Genomic DNA, 18,795 nt, shown 5'->3' with positions numbered 1-18,795 from the left:
TCATATTTTGTCATTTGTCATTCAGTCATATTTATTCTAATCCCGGCTCCGCCACTTGTCAGCTGTCGTATTTATTGAGCACTTACTGTGTGCAAAGCACTGTCCTGAACGCTTGGGAGAGTACGGTATAACGAAGGACAGACGTATTCCTTCCCACAGCAAGCTCACAATCTAGAAGGGAGACAGACATAAATGTATATAAATAAATGAGTAAATAGCAGAAATATACAGATAGCAGATCTATTTATATACAGATAGATATGCACTACGACCTGCGTCTCCAGATAATAAAAATAATTATAACAATCATGGTACTTGTAAATACGTATTTATTCTTCGTTATACTGTACTCTCCCGAGCGCTCAGTACAGTGCTTTGCACACAGTAAGTGCTCGATACATACGACAGCTGACAAGTGGCGGAGCCGGAATTAGAACCCGCGACCTCTGACTCCCTAGTAGCAGTCCTAATAGTATAATGGTAGCAGTACTGATAATATAATAGTGGTAATAGTACTAGTAGTATAATAGAGGTAGTAATACTAGCAGTAGTATAGTAGTCATAATAATAATAATGGTATTTGTTAAGCACTGACTACGTGCCAAGCACTGTTCTAAGCGCTGGGATAGATACAAGGAAATCAGGTTGTCCCCCGTGGGGCTCACAGTCTTCATCCCCATTTTACAGATGAGGGAACTGAGGCACAGAAAATGGGAGCAGTTTGCCCATGGTCACACAGCAGACAGATGGCAAAGCTGGGATTAGAACCCACATCCTCTGAGTCCCAAGCCCGTGCCCTTCCCATAGTACTAGAGAAGCAGGGTGACTTAATGGATAGAGCACGGGCCTGGAGTCAGATGGTCCTGGATTCTAATCCTGGCTCTGCCACATGTCTGCTGTGTGACCTTGGGCAAGTCTCTTAACTTCTCTGGATCTCAGTTACCTCATCTATAAAATGGGGATTAAGAGCGCGAGCCCCCTGTGGGACAGGGACTGTGTCCATGCTGATTAACTTGTATCTACCCCAATGCTTAGAACAGTGCTTGACACATAATAAGCACTTAGCAACAAGTATCAAAATTAATATTAATGTAGTAATAGTGGAGTATTAGTACTAGGAGTAATAGTTGTATAGCAGCACTAGTAATCATAGCAGGACGCTATGATTCTGAACACTCACTGGGTGCAGTGCCCTGTACTAAGAGCTTGCCCGTCGCCCGTTCCCTGGACAGGAGGAGATTCTGCTATCCCGGAGGTGGGAGCGGGAGTGGAGAGTCATTTCCACGGAAAGGACCGGTCCCCGGGCCCCTCCGGGGGGTCCGCCGGGGAGACCGCCCGGCCACGCTTTGCCCGGCGGTTTCGGGGGGCCGGGGGCTTCCCTCCTCCCTTTCTCCTCTCGTTCTCGGCGGGGCGGGGCTGTCGCCGAGCGCGGACGCGGATTAGCGAGAGGCGAGCGTGTAGGCTTTGGAGAACGGAGCCCGCTCCGTCTCAACATCTAATTCAATTTGTTCTGCCGCGATTGAAATATGAAATGGCTGCCCGTCAAAGACGTTCACAGACACCGGAGACGGGGGGCGAGGGGGGGAGGGGGCCGGGGGGAAAGGGAGCAGGCTGCCTGCTGAAATTCAAATTGGAATGAAAATGATTTTAACCCTTTGTTATGTATCTGGAAACACACACGAGCACACACACACACACACACACACACAGACACACACACACAGCCTCCCAGTCTAAGACGATTTTTTTTTTTTCCTTTTTGGTACCCAGACCTTAATGAAGGCTTTTTCCTCTCCCCGTTTCCCTTAATGATGCTTTTCCTGTTCAGCAACCCTAATTTTTCAGATAATTTAACTTAAAAGAAATCTGCTAATGTTTTTATTGGGGAGGAGGGGGTACTGATTGGGTTTTAAATATCTATCATCGAATGCAGTTAATTGTGTGTGTGCGTCTGTGTCTGTGTGTGTCTTTGTGCGTGTGCCCGTGTGCGCAAAGTCTGGACAGGGGAAGGAACACGTAGTCCTTGACCGGGGCCCCAGACCACGTTCTGCCCCAGGGGCCTCGAGAATGAGGATGGTACCACCTCTGCCCTCCCCAGCAAGAGTCACTATCAGCTTTAGGGCCGCAGACTCGTTCTGGACCTGCTAATTGGGGTATTTGTTAAGCGCTTACTACGGGCCAGATACTGGGCTAGGTACAAGACGGTCGAGTCCCACCTGGGGCTCACAGTCTAAGGAGGAGGGAGAACAGGTATTGAATTCCCATTTTATGGATGAGGGAAATGAGGCTGAGAAGTAAAATGACTTGACCAAGGTCACGTGGAAGGCAAGTGGCGGAGCTGGGGTTAGAACCCAGGTCCCCCGACTCCCAGTCCCGGGCTCTTCGCACCAGGCTATGCTGTTTTCCATGTGGTTCCCGGAACCACGTGGAGTGTCCGGGAGGGAGGTGCAGGAGAGGTCCGGGGTTGGGGGCGGGAGGAGGAGAGCGGGGTTGGCGGGGGAGCAGGTGGTGGGTGCTGCGTGTCCACTCAGTCACCACGTTGGCACTCGAAGGGCACCGAACCAGCGGGGGAGAGGCACAGGCCTGGAGTCTCTGCCGTCAAGGCCTCTCTCTAGAGAAGCAGCACCGCCTAGCGAATAGAGCACGGGTCTGAGAGTCCCAGGGACCTGGGTTCTAATGCCGACTCCGCCACTTGTCTAGTGTGGGACCTTGGGTAAGTCACTTCACGTCTCTGGACCTCAGTTGCCTCATCTGTAAAATGGGGATTAAGACAGTGAGCTCTATGTGGGACAGGGACTGTGTCCAATCTGATCAGCTTGTATCTACCCCAGCTCTTAGAACAGTGCCCGGCACATAGTAAGCTTTTAACAAGTACCGTAATTATTATTATTATTACTGTTATCATTGTTAGTTGGCATTTTCTCTCTCACCTTCAGTCACCCCTCCCTCTCTCCCATCCCTTCTCCACTGTCCAGTGCTTTCAGACCTGTGACTTCTGCCTTATGTCTTCTGCCCTCTCTATCCTTTTCTCTCTCCTCTGCCCAGTGTCTTCTGTCCCCTGGTCACTCATTCAGTCGTATTTATTGAGCACTTACTGTGTGCAAAACACTGTACTAAGCACTTGGGAGAGGACAGTATAACAACAAACACCTACATTCCCTCCCCACAACAAGCTCACGGTCCAGAATGGGAGACAGACATTAATATAAATAAGTAGATAAGTTACAGGTATAGTCATACGTGCTCTGGGGATGAGGGAGGATGAATGAAGGAGCAAGTAAGGGCGGCGCAGAAGGGAGTGGGAGAAGAGGGCTTGGTCAGGGAAGGCTTCTTGGAGATCTGCCTTCGATTCTGCCCTCTGCTGTCTCTCCTTTTTTCCCTTTTTTATGATATTAAGCTATTACTATGTGCCAGTCACTGGGGTAGGACAGGGACTGTGTCCGACCCGATCTGCTTGAATCCCCCCCAGCGCTTAGTAAGTGCATAGTAAGAGCTTAACAGATATCACAGTTATTATTACAGACTAACCGATCAGGGTGGACATGATCCATGTCCCTCATGGGGCTCACAGTGTTAATGCCCATTTACTGATGTGGAAACCAAGGAACAGATGAATTGAGTGACTTGCCCAAGGTCACACAGCAGACAAGTGACGAAACCGGGATTAGAATCCAGGTCCTTCTGACTCCCGGGTCTGTGCTGTGTCCACTAGGCCACGCTGCTTCTCTTCCTCTGCCCCCTGCCCTTTCCGCTGTTTTCTCTCACATCTCTTGATCCTCCGAGGGCCCGGAGGAGTCCTCTGTGGCGTGCGGGCTTGTTTTCCAGAGAGGGTCTGGCCTGCTCCGTCACGCCTGGGCCCCTCTTGAGAAAAGCACAAGGTCCGGGGGAGGAAGTGTGAGAGCCAGCTCCAGGCTTCAGGGGGCAGGACTTTCCAGTGTGGTGAGGGTCCCCCTCGCCTCCCCCCCCGCAGCATCCCCCAGGCTCTGAGAGTGAGAGACGTGCCTACCCCATTTATTCATACATTCAATCATATTTATTGAGCGCTCACTGTGTGCAGAGCACTGTACTAAGCGCTTGGAAAGTACAGTACAGCAATAAAGAGAGACAATCCCTGTCCACAACAAGCTTACAGTCTAGAGGTGGGGAGACAGATATCACAGAAGTAAACAGCCATCAATATCAATAAGTAGAATTATTGCTATATGCATATATATGCATATATATACATAATATACATATAATACATATCTACATAAGTGCTGTGGGGCAGGGAGAGGGGGAAGGGCAGAGGGAGCAGGTCAGGGTGATACGGAAGGGTGGGGGAGCTAAGGAAAAGCGGAGCTTAGCCTGGGAAGGCCTTTTGGAGGAGGTGAACCCTCAGTAGGGCTTTGAAGTGGAGAAGAGTCATCGTCTGGCGGATTTGAGGAGGGAGGGCATTCCAGGCCAGAGGTAGAACGTGGGCCGGGGTTCTGCGGCGAGACAGGGGAGAGGGAGGCCCACTGAGAAGGTTGGCGGCCGCGGAGGAGCGGAGTGTGTGAGTCGGGTCGGAGAAGGAGAGAAGGGAGGTGAGGTAAGAAGGGGCGAGGGCACAGCTCTGAAGCCAGCTCACACTCCTCAGGAACCAGAATGGCCAGGTACCAATTCTTCTGCTCTGCTCCCGGCCCGCCTAACTCCACCCCTGCCCTCCGCCAGCAGAGAAGGCCCGGATGCCGGAGCCAGGACGGCCGGGTTGTAGTCCCGACCCCTCCACCTGCCCGCCGTGGGACCCCCGGCAGGCCACTTAGCTTCTCTGGGCCTCGGTTCCCTCAACGGTAAAATGGGGATAAGATCCCCAGCACGAGAAGCAGCGTGGCTCAGTGGAAAGAACACGGGCTTGGGAGTCGGAGGTCATGGGTTCTGATCCCGCTCCGCCGCTTGTCAGCTGTGTAGCCTCGGGCAAATCCCTTCACTTCTCTGTGCCCCAGTTACCTCATCTGTAAAATGGGGATGAAGACCGTGAGCCCTACGTGGGAGGACCCGATTACCCTGTATCTACCCCAGTGCTTAGAACAGTGCTTGGCACATAGTAAGCGCTTAACAAATGCCAACATCATTATTATTATTATATTATCCGTGTTGTCCCTCCTTCTCAGACTGGGAGTCGAGAGGGACAAGGGACTGTGTCCAATCCCAATATCACATAGCTACCCTGCACACCTTGGCCCATAGGAAGTGCTTAACTGGTGCCCTCATCATTATAGCATCATCAGAAGCAGCATGGCTTAGTGACAAGACCCCGGGCTTGGAGGTCAGAGGACGTGGGTTCTAATCCCGGATCCTCCACTTGTCTGCTATGTGACCTTGAGCAAGCCGCTTCACTTCTCCGTGCCTCAGTTACTTCATCTGTAAAATGGGGATGAAGACTGAGCCCTATTTGGGATGACCCGATTACCTTGTATCTACCCCAACGCTTAGAACAGTGCTTGGCACGTAGTAAGTACTTAAAAAAAACCATCATTATTATTATTATCATCACCGTGATTATCGGGAGAGGGTGGAGGGGGTTCCCTCTAAGGAGAGGCTAGAAGCATGAAGGACTGTGCTAGGCACATAGTGAGTGCTCAGTGAATACAGTAATAAAAATTATATTAAGTGCCAAAAACTTTCATTCATTCATTCAATAGTATTTATTGAGCGCTTACTATGTGCAGAGCACTGTACTAAGCGCTTGGAATGAACAAGTCGGCAACAGATAGAGACAGTCCCTGCCCTTTGACGGGTTTCCAGTCTGATCGGGGGAGACGGACAGACGAGAACGATGGCGATAAATAGAGTCAAGGGGAAGAACATCTCGTAAAAACAATAGTCACCTCGTCCCCATGGCACCTACGTCCATGTCTTTAAAAAAAAATCCTATTTGTTAAACGCTATGTGCCACGCGTTGTACTAAACAGAGGAGTAGATACAAGGTAATCGGGTTGGACACAGGCCCTGTCCCTCAAAGTCTTGACTCTATTGCCATTGTTCTCGTCTGTCCGTCTCCCCCGATTAGACCGTAAGCCCGTCAAACGGCAGGGACCGTCTCTATCTGTTGCCGACTTGTTCATCCCAAGCGCTTAGTACAGTGCTCTGCACAGAGTAAGCGCTCAGTAAATACTATTGAATGAATGAAAGTCTTAATCCCCATTATACAGATAATAATAATGGTGGTGGTATTTGTTAAGCGCTTACTACGTGCCAAGCACCGTTCTAAGCACTGGGGGGATACAAGGTGATCAGGTTGTCCCACATGGGGCTCACAGTTTTAATCCCCATTTTACAGATGAGGTAACTGAGGCACAGAGAAGTGAAGTGACTTGCCCAAAGACACACAGCTGGCAAGCGGCGGAGCCGGGATTAGAACCCACATCCCCCGACTCCCAAGCCCGGGCTCTTTCCGCTGAGCCACGCGGCTTCTACAACTACTCTTATTGGCACTAATATAATTCACTTATTCTATCATGTTTATTGAGCACTTAAACTGAGCAGAATACTATACTTAGCCCTTGGGAGAGGACAATAATACAGTAAACAGACATTCCTGGCCCACAGTGAGCTTCCAGTCTAGAGGGGGAGACAGACGTTAATATAAATAAATTACAGATATTTGCATAAATGCTGTGGGGCTGGGAGAAGGGGTGAATAAAGGGAACAGGTCAGGGTGACGCAGAGGGGAGCGGGAGAAGAGGGAAGGGGGGCTTAGTCAGGGAAGGCCTCTCGGGGGAGACGGGCCTTGGATGAAGGTGGGAAGAGTCTGTCGGATATGAGAAGGGAAGGCGTTGCTGGACATGGGTGAGAAGTCTGTGGTGAGGTAGGTGAGATCGAGGTTGGCATTAGAGGAGTGAAGTGTGTGGGCTGGGTTGTAGAATAATCATGTTGGTATTTGTGAAGCGCTTACTATGTGCAGAGCACTGTTCTAAGCGCTGGGGGAGATACAGGGTCATCAGGTTGTCCCACGGGGGGGCCCACGGTCTTCATCCCCATTTTACAGATGAGAGAACTGGGGCACAGAGAAGTGAAGTGACTTGCCCACAGTCACCCAGCTGACAAGTGGCAGAGCTGGGATTCGAACCCATGACCTCTGACTCCCGAGCCCGGGCTCTTTCCACCGAGCCACGCTGCTAAGTAGTGAGGCAAGGTAGGAGGGGCAGGGTGATTAAGTGCTTTAAAGCCAATGATAAGGAGTTTTTCTTTGATGCAGAAGTGGATGGGCAGCCACTGGAGTTTCTTGAGGAGTGGGGAAACACGGCCCTAATTTTTTTGCAAAAAAATGATCCGGGTAGTAAAGTAATAATAATGTTGGTATTTGTTAAGCGCTTACTATGTGCCGAGCACTGTTCTAAGCGCCGGGGGAGATACAGGGTAATGAGGTCGTCCCACGTGAGGCTCACAGTTAATCCCCATTTTACAGATGAGGGAACTGAGGCCCAGAGAAGTCAAGTGACTTGCCCACAGTCACCCAGCTGACAAACGGCAGAGCTGGGATTCGAACTCATGACCCCTGACTCCCAAGCCCGGGCTCTTTCCACTGGGCCACGCTGCTTCTCTAAAGTATGGACCGGAGCCGGGAGAGACAGGAGGCTGGGACGTCGGTAAGGAGGCCGATGCAGTCAGCAAGGCAGGAGAGGATAAGGGATTGGATTAGCGTGGTAGCCCGTTTGGGTGGCCAGGAAAGGGCAGATTTTAGCGATGTTGCGAAGGTGGAACCGCCAGGATTTAGTGATTGATTGAATATGTAGGTTGAGTGAGAGAGAGAAGTCAAGGATAATGCCTAGGTTGCGGTGGAAGGAAGGATGGTGGTGCCATCTACAGTGATGGGGAAGTCAGGGGGAGGACAGGGTTCGGGTGGGAAGATGAGGAGTTCTGTTTTAAACATATTAAGTTTGAGGTGATGGGAGGACGTCCGAGTAGGGATGTCTTGAAGGCAGGAGGAAATGCGAGATTGCAGAGGAGGAGAGAGATCAGGGCTGAAACGGGAGATTTGGGTGTCATCGGCATAGAGATGGTATTATGGCAGCTGCTGCTACCGCTGCTGCTATCAGTTCCATTATTACCGCTATTAATACTGCTATTATTACTGTTACTTCTACTACTAATAGTTATGGTATTTGTTAAGCGCTTACTAGGTGCAGAGCACTGTTGTAAGCGCTAGGGTAGATACAGGGTAATGAGATTGTCCCACTTGGGGCTCACATTTTTTAATCTCCATTTTTACAAGATGAGGTCACTGAGGCCCAGAGAAGTTAAGTGGCTTGCCCAAGGTCACACAGCAGACAAGTGGGGCAGTCGGGATTAGAACCCACAACCTCTGACTCCCAAGCCCGTGCTCTTTCCACTAAGCCATGCTGCTTCTCTATTATTACTGCTGATACTTCTGCTACTACTGTTACTAATACGATCATTCCTATTATTGTATTTGTTAAGCACTCACTCTGTTTTAAACACTGTTCTAAGCGCTGGGGCCGATACAGGTTAATCAGGTTGGTCCCAGTCCCAGTCCCACATGGGGTTCACAGTCTAAGTAGGAGGGAAAACAGGTGTTAAATCCCCATTTGACAGTTAAGGTTCTGCCTGACAGATTGGCAGAACCAAGATTAGAACCCACATCCTCTGACTCTCAGGCCCAGGCTCTTTCCATTAGGCCATGCTGCTTCTATGAAAACACTTCTTGAATAGTATGGATGCACATTTTGTATTCACTTTATAATGATGCTGAGCCCTACAAAATCTTGGAATACTTTTGCTCTTTTAAAATGCAAAAAAAAAAATCTACATATTCAAAGACAACTGTACCTAATTTAAGAGGAATGGAGAACAAGAAAGCCATGAAAGTATGGTCATTAGAAATACATAATTCATAAAAGGCATAAACTCAACATGTTTATCTGTTTAAATTGTGATGATCGGTAGTATTTCAGTGGGCGCTTACTTTGTGCAGAGCACTGTGCTAAGCACCTGGGATGGTACAGTACAACAGAATCAGCAGTTTCCCTGCCAATAACGAGCTTACAGTGTAGAGGATTACTAACTACTGTTCCGATCTTACATTCTCACTAGCTCAGAATGGTTCTTCCTTTCTAGAAGGGAAATCCCAATTTGGGGGAACGGGGGGAGCCTGTCATGGAAGAATTTGGAGCCGGGTTGGGGTGGGAGGAATTAAAGAATTCTGAGCCTGTTTGTGGCTCCATTTCTGGCCACGTCCATTCGGACCAACTGTAATGAATTAGTGGTATTTACCGAGTGTCAGAGTGTGCAGAGCAGTAGAGTTGGTGAACACAGTCCCTGCCTTCAGGGAGCTTACAGTCTACTATATGCAGAGCACTGTACTGCCCGCTCGGGAGACTTATTAAAATCCCATCTTCTCCAGAAGCCTTTCCCGACTAAGCCCTCATTTCCCCTACTCCCTCTCCCTTCCATGTCTCTGGTCCACTTGGGTCTGTACTATTTAAGCACGTTATGTTCACCCCTCCCTCAGCACTTATGTCAATATATGTAATTTATTTTAATGCTTATCTCCCCCTCTAAGCACTTTGTGGACAGGGACCGTGTCTACCAACTCTGCTATGTTGTACTCTCCCAAGCACTTAGTACAGCGCTCTGCGCACCGTAAGTGCTCCAGTATGATTCATCTATCGAGATTAGAATAGAGTAGGTCTGGGGTGTTGATGGTCTATTTAGATCACTGGGTGAGGGTCAGGGTTTGGGGGTGGGGAGTCGGGGATATTGGATGGTCTGCGCTGGGTCACTGGGAGAAGGTCAGGGATGGAGAGGAGATAAAGGGGTGTGGAATGGTCCGTGCTGGGTCACTGGGGAGAGCCGCAGGGGTCGGATGGTCTGTGCTAGGTCACTGAGGGAGAGTCAGAGGTGAAAAGAAGAGAGTCGGGTGGCTTTGAATGGTCCATGCTAGGTCACTGGGGGAGAGTCAGAGATTGGAGAGGTTAGGTAGAGTCGAGGGGGTGGAATGGTCCATGCAAGGTCACTAGGGAGAGCCAAGAGGGTCGGATGGTCTGCGCTAAGTCATTGAGGGAGTGTCAGGGGGCACTGCATGGTCCATGCTGGGACATTGGGGAGAGTCAGAGGTGTGTGCTGGTCTGTACTAGGTCCCTGGAGGAGAGCCAGGGCGTACTAGAAAGCAGCTAGCACCCAGTTTTTCCAAGCACGGCGTCACCATCGGAGGTAGAGCTCCGGGCTGGGTGACTCACTCGGCCAACGGGCACCAGGCTTTTCTCTTTACCTTGGGCCTCGGCCCGTCGATGGACGACGGGAAGTCACCCCCTCTGGCCACCGTTTCCCGGAACTTTCTTTCGGGCCGGTGAGTGGGTGCAGAGGGAACCGTAGCATCCGTGAAAATAAAATTAGAAAAACGGGGGAGAGGAGGCGGGGGGACGCGGCGGTGGGGGGGCTCAAACTTCTGTTCAGCCCTTGGTTTCTAGGTACCCGTGAGAGGCCGAAGCCGTCTGCCGCGGCAGTGGGCGGGGGGGTGTGTGGGCAGGGGGCCGGGGCGGCGGAGGGGGGCCGGTGAGCAGGCAGACGTGTGGCTGAAGGCAAGAACATTGGGCTTGGTTAGAATTCAGCCGTTAGATCTTTCCTTGTCTCTGATGGCAGAGTGTGATTGACGCTTACAAATTACCCAGCCGAAAGTGTCGAGGCTCTGACCCCTGAGTAACATCTTCGGCGAGCCTGAGATTTGCCAGCATTTTGTCATCTAATTACTACAAATCCCTTGAAAATTCGCTGGCTGGTGAATTTTTAATGCGGCACAATTTCAATGTGCGGCTTTGCCCAGATGGGTTCTCTCCTGCCCGCCTCTCCCCGTCCTCCCCGAAGGCGCTCTCCGCTTCCCGGGACCCTCGGAGGGGGCGTTGGCCGGGAGCTTCCCTCCCGGGGGTTGTGGGTGAGAATCCTTCCCTGTTCTCCCCCCCTCTGCCCCCTGGTCCCTCTCCTCCCCTCCCACGACCCCATTTCCTGCTGTGTTTGATGGTAAATTGCACCAGGAAGACTCCCACAACCCCCAGCCCACCCCTGCCTCAGCCCGATCCTTCTCTGCCTCTCTCTCCCTGTCTCTCTCCTGCCAGTTCTCCCCTTCATCTCTCCCCTTCCCTTTTTCCCCTCTCTCTCTTTCTCCCTTTTTCTCTTCGTATCTCTCCCCCTTTTTCTCTCCATGTCTCTCTCCCCCTCTCCCTGTCACCTTCCCATCTCTCACTCTCCCATTTTCCCTCCCTTTCCCCATCTCTGCGTCTCTCCCTCTCTCACTCCCTCTCTGTGTCTCTGCGTTCCTTTTCTTCAGCCTTACAAGTATTTAGGAGATAGTACCAATCCACACACACAGATGGACATCCAGTCCCCAATCCCCTTGAAACACCCCCTCCTCCCCAGTCAAGGCATAATTTATACACTCAGACACCCGTACACACGCATATGTGTGTATATTGAGAAGAGAGTGTGTGTTAGACTGTATATATATTTAGACCGAGAGCCCCATGTGGGACAGGGATTGTGTCTTATGTGCTTATCTTAGCTCTTCCCCTGCGCTTGGGTTCAGGCCTTGGCACTGAAGCAGCGTGGTGTGGTGGATAGAGCCCGGGTCTGAGAGTCAGAAGGCCATGCGTTCTGATCCCGGCTCCACCGGTTGTCTGCGGTGTGACCTTGGACAAGTCGCTTCACTTCTCTGTGCCTCAGTTCCCTCATCTGTCAAAGGGGGGGTTGAGACTGTGAGTCCCACGTGGCAAAGGGTCTGTGTCCACCCCGATTTGATTGTGTCTATCTCAGCGCCTAGTTCAGTGCCTGGCACTTAGTGAGCGCTTAACAAATACCATTATTATTATTACTATTATTATAGAGTAAGCAGTTAACCCGTACCGTACATATTATATGTAGTTGTCCTTCAAACGCAAAGACGCCACCAACGGTGAAGTCCAGGTGTGTTTGTGTGCGTGCGTGTTTGCGCGCACGCACCCAGTGTGGTCCGGGCCTTGGGTCTCACACCCACACGCTCACAGGTTGTCATGTTGTCAGGCTGGCCGGTTGCAGCGCCCAGCACTGTTTTCTCTTTTGGCTCCTGGTCTCGGGTTCCCAGCGGAGCCTTCCTCTTGGAAAGAGAGCCACCGCCTTCCTGAGAAGCAGCGGGAATAAACCAAGCATCGGCTTGTCCCCCCTCCCCACCGAGCTTGGCAGGGGAGGGCAGTCCGAGACTCTTTTCCTCTCTCTTCCTCTTAGATGCCCGCTCGGAACTCCCTGCCGTGGTGTTCACGCCAAAGGCCCCGCTCCGAGCTGCTGCTGCGGGACAGACTTTACCGAGGAGGAAGAGAAGGAAGAGAGCAGCTTCCGTTGCCCAACTCGGTTCCCACGCACCGGCCCCACAAGTCCCGGAGGGCCAGCCGCCATCTCCCCAACCCCTGCACCGGCCCGGCAGTGGACAGGCTGCAGACCCGGCCTCCGGACCGGCTGCCCGCCGGACGGGGCGTGACCCACCTGGGAGTTGGGGCGCGGTTCTTGTGCCTCGCCCGGTGGCATCCCATTCCTTGCCCCAGAGGACTTCTTGGCCTGGTTTGGGGGCACTCCAGACCACACGGGATCACCGCGGCGAAGTCTGGCGCCGTTTGCGGTCGCGGACCCTGACGGCTGGGTGGGCGGCCTGTGAACTGTGGGGTCGTCTCTCCATCTTGGGGGCTTTCCAAGAGGAGCAGGAGGAGGGTGGAGTCACTGGAGGGTGGTCCTGCTGGGCCGAGCCCCCACCGGAGCCTCTCTCCCCACCTGCCTCTCCCCACTCACCGTTCCCTCCCCGCAACTCTCTTGGCCCTCTGCGCAGGAGGAGGCTTCGCTTCCAGCCAGGACGTCGGCTGCATATCTCCACGTCCCTCACCTCCCCCCAGCCCCCAGCCTCCCCCCCTCTGTGCCCCTCTCCCCCAGGCCCCCCGGGAATCCCTGCCTTCCGGAATACGCGCTGTAGGACAGCAAACGGCAGCAGATTACACGTGTCGCCTGGAAACGCTGCCGGGGTCAGTCCTTTTCTTATTATTCAAATTTCCATTGGAGGTTTCGATAACGTCACCGCAGCCGGGACGGCGGGCGCTTCTCTCTCCTGGCGAGCGAGGGGGGTGGATGGGGCGGACGGGCGGCCCCTTCCCGGACCCCTGAGGCCACACAGAGCCAGACGGTGCCCCCTGCCATGTTCGGGGACCATCCAGTGGGTCCCCTTCAACTGGCTGGAACGGCCGTCCCCAAGGAACCTACCGGTGTCCGGCCGGACCGGGCCAAGGGAGCTTGGGTCTCTGCAGAGAGACGAAAAGGAGAAGGGACCTTCCCCCTCTGGCGGGGGACCAGGACTCAGGGGCCTCATGGCTGAAGTTTACCAAGAAAAGTTGATGAAAAGCAGGGTGGCCTGGTGTGAAGAGCCCGGGCCCGGGAGTCAGAGCAACTGGGTTCTGATCCTGGCTCTGCCACTTGTATGCTGTGTGACTTCGGGGGAGTCGCTCGACTTCTCTGTGTTTCTGTTTCTTCAACTATAAAATGGGGATTAAGCCCTCCTCCTTCTTCCCGACCCAGACTGTGAGCCTCCTGTGGGACAGGGTCTGTGTCCATCCTGATAAACCTGAATCTACCCCAGTGTGTAGAACAGTGCTTGTCACATAATAAACACTTAAATACCATTTTAAAAAAACACAGGATGAGGGTGAACCCAGAATTGTTGTTCCCTAATAATGATGATGCTAACGGTAATAATTCTAGAATTGCTTAAGCGCTCACTATGTGCTAAGCACAGTACCAAATGCCGGACTGGGTACAAAATAATCGAGTTCCACCTGGGGCTCACAGTAGGAGAGAACTGGTATTGGATCCCCATTTTGCAGATGAGGAAACTGAGGCCCAGAGAAGCGGAGTGGCTTACCCGAGGTCGAACGGCAGGCAAGTCCCTTCTTGACCGGTGCGAGTTCCGGTCCAGGGCTGGAAGGTGGCGGTTTCAGAACCGACGGATAAAAGCCCATCTCTACCCGAAGGGGGCTCGGTCTGTGGAGTTTGTTTCCAGAGGGTTCTGGGTCCAGAGATACGGAAATGACCAACAGGGGTCCAGGAGGAAGGTGAGGGACACTGAGGAACTTGCTGTGGCAAGGCCCCGACCTCACCGTTGAGCGTCCAGTGGGGCAGCCGTGCCTCGGTTTCCCCAAGCGCCTCATTGCCACAGTACCCCGGGCCGGACGGGCCAGAGGTCTGACGGGCAGGGCGACCCCCGACCACATACGGTCCGCATCCCGTTGCCCGCCGCTGTGAGTCCTCGACCAGTCCGAGGGCCAGGGAGGGAGGAGGTCGGACAGCGGGGGACGGGGCCACCCTCGACCCAGCCTGGGTCTGATGGATTTGACAGAGCCGGGGTGGGAAGGTCTAGAAATGGAACAGAAAAACTTGATGGAAAGACCAGGGGTCGGGCCACTGTCCGATCACCTGTTACCACAGGAGCCATTTACCGAGGAAGAATCTGAGGCCCAGGGAAACTCGGGGACTCACCCAGCGGGCCGGGGGCTGAGCCGGGACTTGAACCCAGGTCTCCTGTCTCCTGATCCCACGCTTCCCCTGCTGTTTCCCACACCAGATCTGCCCCTTGCAGGTGGCAGGGTCACGAATTAACCTCGACCCCGCCCCCAGCCCAGAGTGGCATGGCCGAAAGAGCCCGGGCTTGGGAGTCAGAGGTCATGGGGTCGAGTCCCGGTTCTGCCACTTGTCAGCTGTGTGACTGTGGGCAAGTCACTTCACTCTTCTCTGCCTCAGTTACCTCATCTGTCAAATGGGGATGAAGACTGCGAGCCTCACGTGGGACAACCTGATTATCCCGTATCTACCCCGGCGCTTAGAACGGTGCTCTGCACATAGTAAGCGCTTAACAAATAGCAACATTACTATTAGTATAGAGCCTGGGCCTGGGAATCGGAAGCACCTATGTTCATTCATTCATTGAGTCGTATTTATTGAGCACTTACTGTGTGCCGAACACTGTACTAAGCACTTGGAAAGTACAGTTCAACAAGACACAATCCCTACCCAACAACAGGCTCACAGTCTAGAAGTTCTGATCCCACCTCCACCACTTGTCTACTGTGTGATCTTGGGGAAGTCACTTCACTTCTCTGTGCCTCACTTCCCTCATCTGTAAAAAGGGGGTTAAGACTGTGTGCCCAATCTGGGACAGAGACTCTGTCCAACCCAGCTAACTGGTATCTGCCCCAATGCTTAGTACACAGGGTAAGCGCATAACAAATACCAGTATTATTATTGTTATTTTCATTACCCCTGGCTGGCTTGGTGACCTTGGGCAAGTCACTTCACCTCTCTGGGTCACCCCCTCTGGAAAACGGGAATGATGTGGACTGTGAGCCCCGTATGGGACAGGGACCGTGTCTGGTAATAACAATAATGTTGGTATTTGTTAAGCGCTCACAATGTGCAGAGCACTGTTCTAAGCGCCGGGGTAGATACGGGGTCATCAGGTTGTCCCACGTGAGGCTCACGGTTAATTCCCATTTTACAGAGGAGGTAACTGAGGCACAGAGAAGTGAAGTGCCTCGCCCACAGTCACGCAGCTGGCGAGCGGCAGAGCCGGGAGTCGAACCCATGACCTCTGACTCCGAAGCCCGGGCTCTTTCCACTGAGCCACGCTGCATGACTCCCTATCTCCCCAGTGCTTAGTGCAGTGTGAGCGCTTAACAAGGGCCCTCATATCACAGTATAAACTTGAAAACAGTTCTTCATTGTCCCCTCAGGCTTCTCTTCTCCAGGCTGAGGAATTTGACTGAGCAGTCCTCGATGCTTTCACCTCTCCTCCCGGAACCCATCTTCACACTCAGGCTCCTGAAAGAAATAAGGAGGATGTGCCAAAAAGAAACTAGACCGCAGGCAAGGGAGAATTTTAATTAAAAATTGATCACCAGCCCCAAGGGCTAGAGACTCTGACCCCCGGGGCCTACACTAGTGTTATGCCTCAGCTCTGGGATATTGGAAATTGCGTGAGAGACTCACAGATTTTTCTCCAGCCTCCCACCTACAAGGCTGTTCTAATCGCTCAATTAAAGAGTTGACTTAAGTCTTGCGCCCCTTCGCGGGGGCGCTGGAGACCCAGACTCTGGGCTGGGGTGGGGGAGGCCGACAGTAGGGGGGCTGCTGGCCTGCAGGATGGGTCGGGATCTGGGCTGGGCCCTCGTCCCTTTAGTCGTATCTGTTGATGAGGATGGCATTTATTAAGTGCTTACTAAGTGCCAAGCACTGGAGAAAATACAAGCCAAACACCGTTGAACACAGTCCCTGTCCCACATGGGCTCACAGTCTTAAATCCCCATTTTACAGATGAGGGAACTAAAGTACGGGAAAGTTAAGCGACTTGCCCCAGGTCACCCATTCATTCGTTCATTCCGTCGTATTTATTGAGCACTTACTGTGTGCAGAGCACTGTAATAAGCGCTTAGAAAGTACAGTTCGGCAACAGGGACAATCCTACCCAACGACGGGCTCACAGTCTAGAAGGGGGAGACAGACAATAAAAGCAGCGTGGCTCGGTGGAAGGAGCACGGGCTTGGAAGTCAGAGGTCATGGGTTCGAATCCCTGCTCTGCCACTTGTCAGCTGTGTGACTGTGGGCAAGTCACTTCACTTCTCTGTGCCCCAGTTACCTCATCCGTAAAATGGGGATTAAGACCGTGAGCCTCACGTAGGACAACCCGATGACCCTGTGTCTCCCCCAGCGCTTAGAACGGTGCTCTGCACATAGTAAGCGCTTAACAAATACCAACATTATTATAAAACAAAACATGTAGGTAGACGTCAGTAGCGTCAAAATAGATATGTAGAATTATAGATATGTACACATCATTAATAATTAGAATAATAAATATGTACAAATATATACCCGTGCTATAGGGCGGGGAAGGAGGTAGAGCAGAGGGCAGGAGTAGGGACAATGGGGAGAGGAGGAGCGGAGCGGAGATTAGAACCCAGGTTTTTCTGCTTCTCAGGCCCATGCTCTATCCACTAGGCCATGTTGAGCACTTACTTTGTGGAGAGCGCTGTATTAAGCACTTTGGAGAGTCCAATATAACAATAAAACACACGTTCGCTGCCCAAACTGAGCTTATGGTCTAGAGGGGGATACAGATATTAATATAAATCAATAAATTTGCAGATATGGCCAAAAGTGCCATGGAGCTGGGGGAGGGAGGATGAAGAAAGGGAGAAAGGGTGACAAAGAAGGGAGTAGGAGATGAGGAGAGGAGGGCTTTGGGAAGGCATCTTGGAGGAGATATGCTTTCCAAAAGGCTTTGAAGGCAGGGAGAGTGATGGCCTGTCAGATATGAGGAAGGAGGGCTTCCCAGGCCGGTGCCCGGACCGCAGCGGATGGCCGGTCAGAGTGCGGTGCCCGGAGGCCCGAACCCCAAGAGGGAGGGAGAGGCTGGGGGTCAGTCCCCTCTGCCCCCAGCCAACGCCCAATTCTAAGCCCTGGCAGGAGGAGGGGGCGGACGGGTCAGAGTTCTGGGCTCGGCCCAGGCCAGGTCGCAGGGCAGCGGCTGCCCACTCTAGGCTCAACGTCCTCGTCTCTCCTCCGTCGTCCACGTCACGGTCGACCTGGACTCTGGAGCACACCGGCCCTTGGAGTCGAGGGGCCGGGTCAGGCCATCCTCTCGGGACTCTCCGCTCCCACCTCCTCGGGGGCCAGGGTCGGCCGCCAGCAGCGAGGCTTTGAACCATCCATCCGTCACTGGTGGAATATGCCCACCGTGGAAATAGAGGGAGCAGGCCGGTGCCCACTGGGGAAGGCAGGTTGAGGCACCAGGTGATTGTCCAACACGGATAGAGCACGGACCTGGGTGCCAGAAGGTCATGGCTTCTGATCCCGGTTCCGCCACTTCTCCGCTGTGTGACCTTGGGAGAGTCACCTCGCTTCTCCGGACCTCAGTCACCTCATCTGGAAAATGGGGATTCATTCATTCATTCGATCGTACTTGCTGAGCGCTCGGTACAGTGCCCCGGTGCTCGGAGATTGGGGATTGAGACAGCGAGCCCCAGGAGGGACAGGGACTGCGTCCAACTCGATTTGCTCCCGTCCACACCAGCGCTTAGTACAGTGCCCGGTGCATAGTAAGTGCTTAACAGATACCGTCGTCGTCATTCATCAAAGCAGTGGGGGATGCGGTGTGCGTGCGTTCGGGGAGTGGGGAGGCAGAGGTCACTTTTCATCTCTTAGGACATCGTGACCCCGAGCGTTAGACTTCCGGAGGCCGGACCCGCTGGTTCCTCCCCCAGGGCAGTGCCTGCCAGCTTCTCGTTGAGTGCCTTCTCCCTGGCTTCCTCCCCAACTTCAGTACCTGCCGGCTCCTGGCAGCGTGCGCGCCCGTTAGCTTTCACGGATATGGACGCTGCCCGGAATGGACCTTCCCTCCTCTGCGCTGTTCCCTGGGCAGCCTATCGTAGCTCTCCCTCCCCGGCGGCCCTGACCTTCGGAATGGTTTCTCCACGGGACGAGCGTGCTCCGGGAGAAGGCTTGGACTCTCATTCCTGCACTCTGCCATCCGAAACGGAGGCCTGACTCCTGACTCACCCCTCTCCGTCCCCGACTCCCCCAGCGACCCGGAACAAACAATCCACCACCCCGGACTCTTCCCTCTCCGTCCCTGACTCTCCCAGTGACCCAGCGCAGACCGTCCGGCACCTCCGACTCTCCCCTCTCCGTCCGTGATTCCCCCCCAGTGATCCGGAACAAACCATCCGTCACCCCCGACCCTCCCTTCTCAATCTACTC

The 18,795-nt window shown here is 53.1% G+C and overlaps 1 protein-coding gene across 1 annotated transcript in view; it reads left to right on the top strand.

Moving 5' to 3' along the window:
• Window positions 1–13,010, top strand: part of RBM19 (RNA binding motif protein 19) — a 97,572-nt gene extending 84,562 nt beyond the window's left edge. The window contains exon 25 of the mRNA XM_029058132.2: window positions 12,235–13,010. The gene's annotated coding sequence lies outside the window, so the exon portion shown is untranslated. The remainder of the gene's footprint in view (window positions 1–12,234) is intronic.
• The last annotated feature ends 5,785 nt before the right edge of the window (window positions 13,011–18,795 follow it).

This window comes from Ornithorhynchus anatinus, chromosome 2 (assembly GCF_004115215.2).
Source record: "Ornithorhynchus anatinus isolate Pmale09 chromosome 2, mOrnAna1.pri.v4, whole genome shotgun sequence".
NCBI classification, from domain to species: domain Eukaryota; kingdom Metazoa; phylum Chordata; class Mammalia; order Monotremata; family Ornithorhynchidae; genus Ornithorhynchus; species Ornithorhynchus anatinus.
Note: the sequence above shows the minus strand (reverse complement) of the source record. Positions and strands in the feature narration are given on the sequence as shown.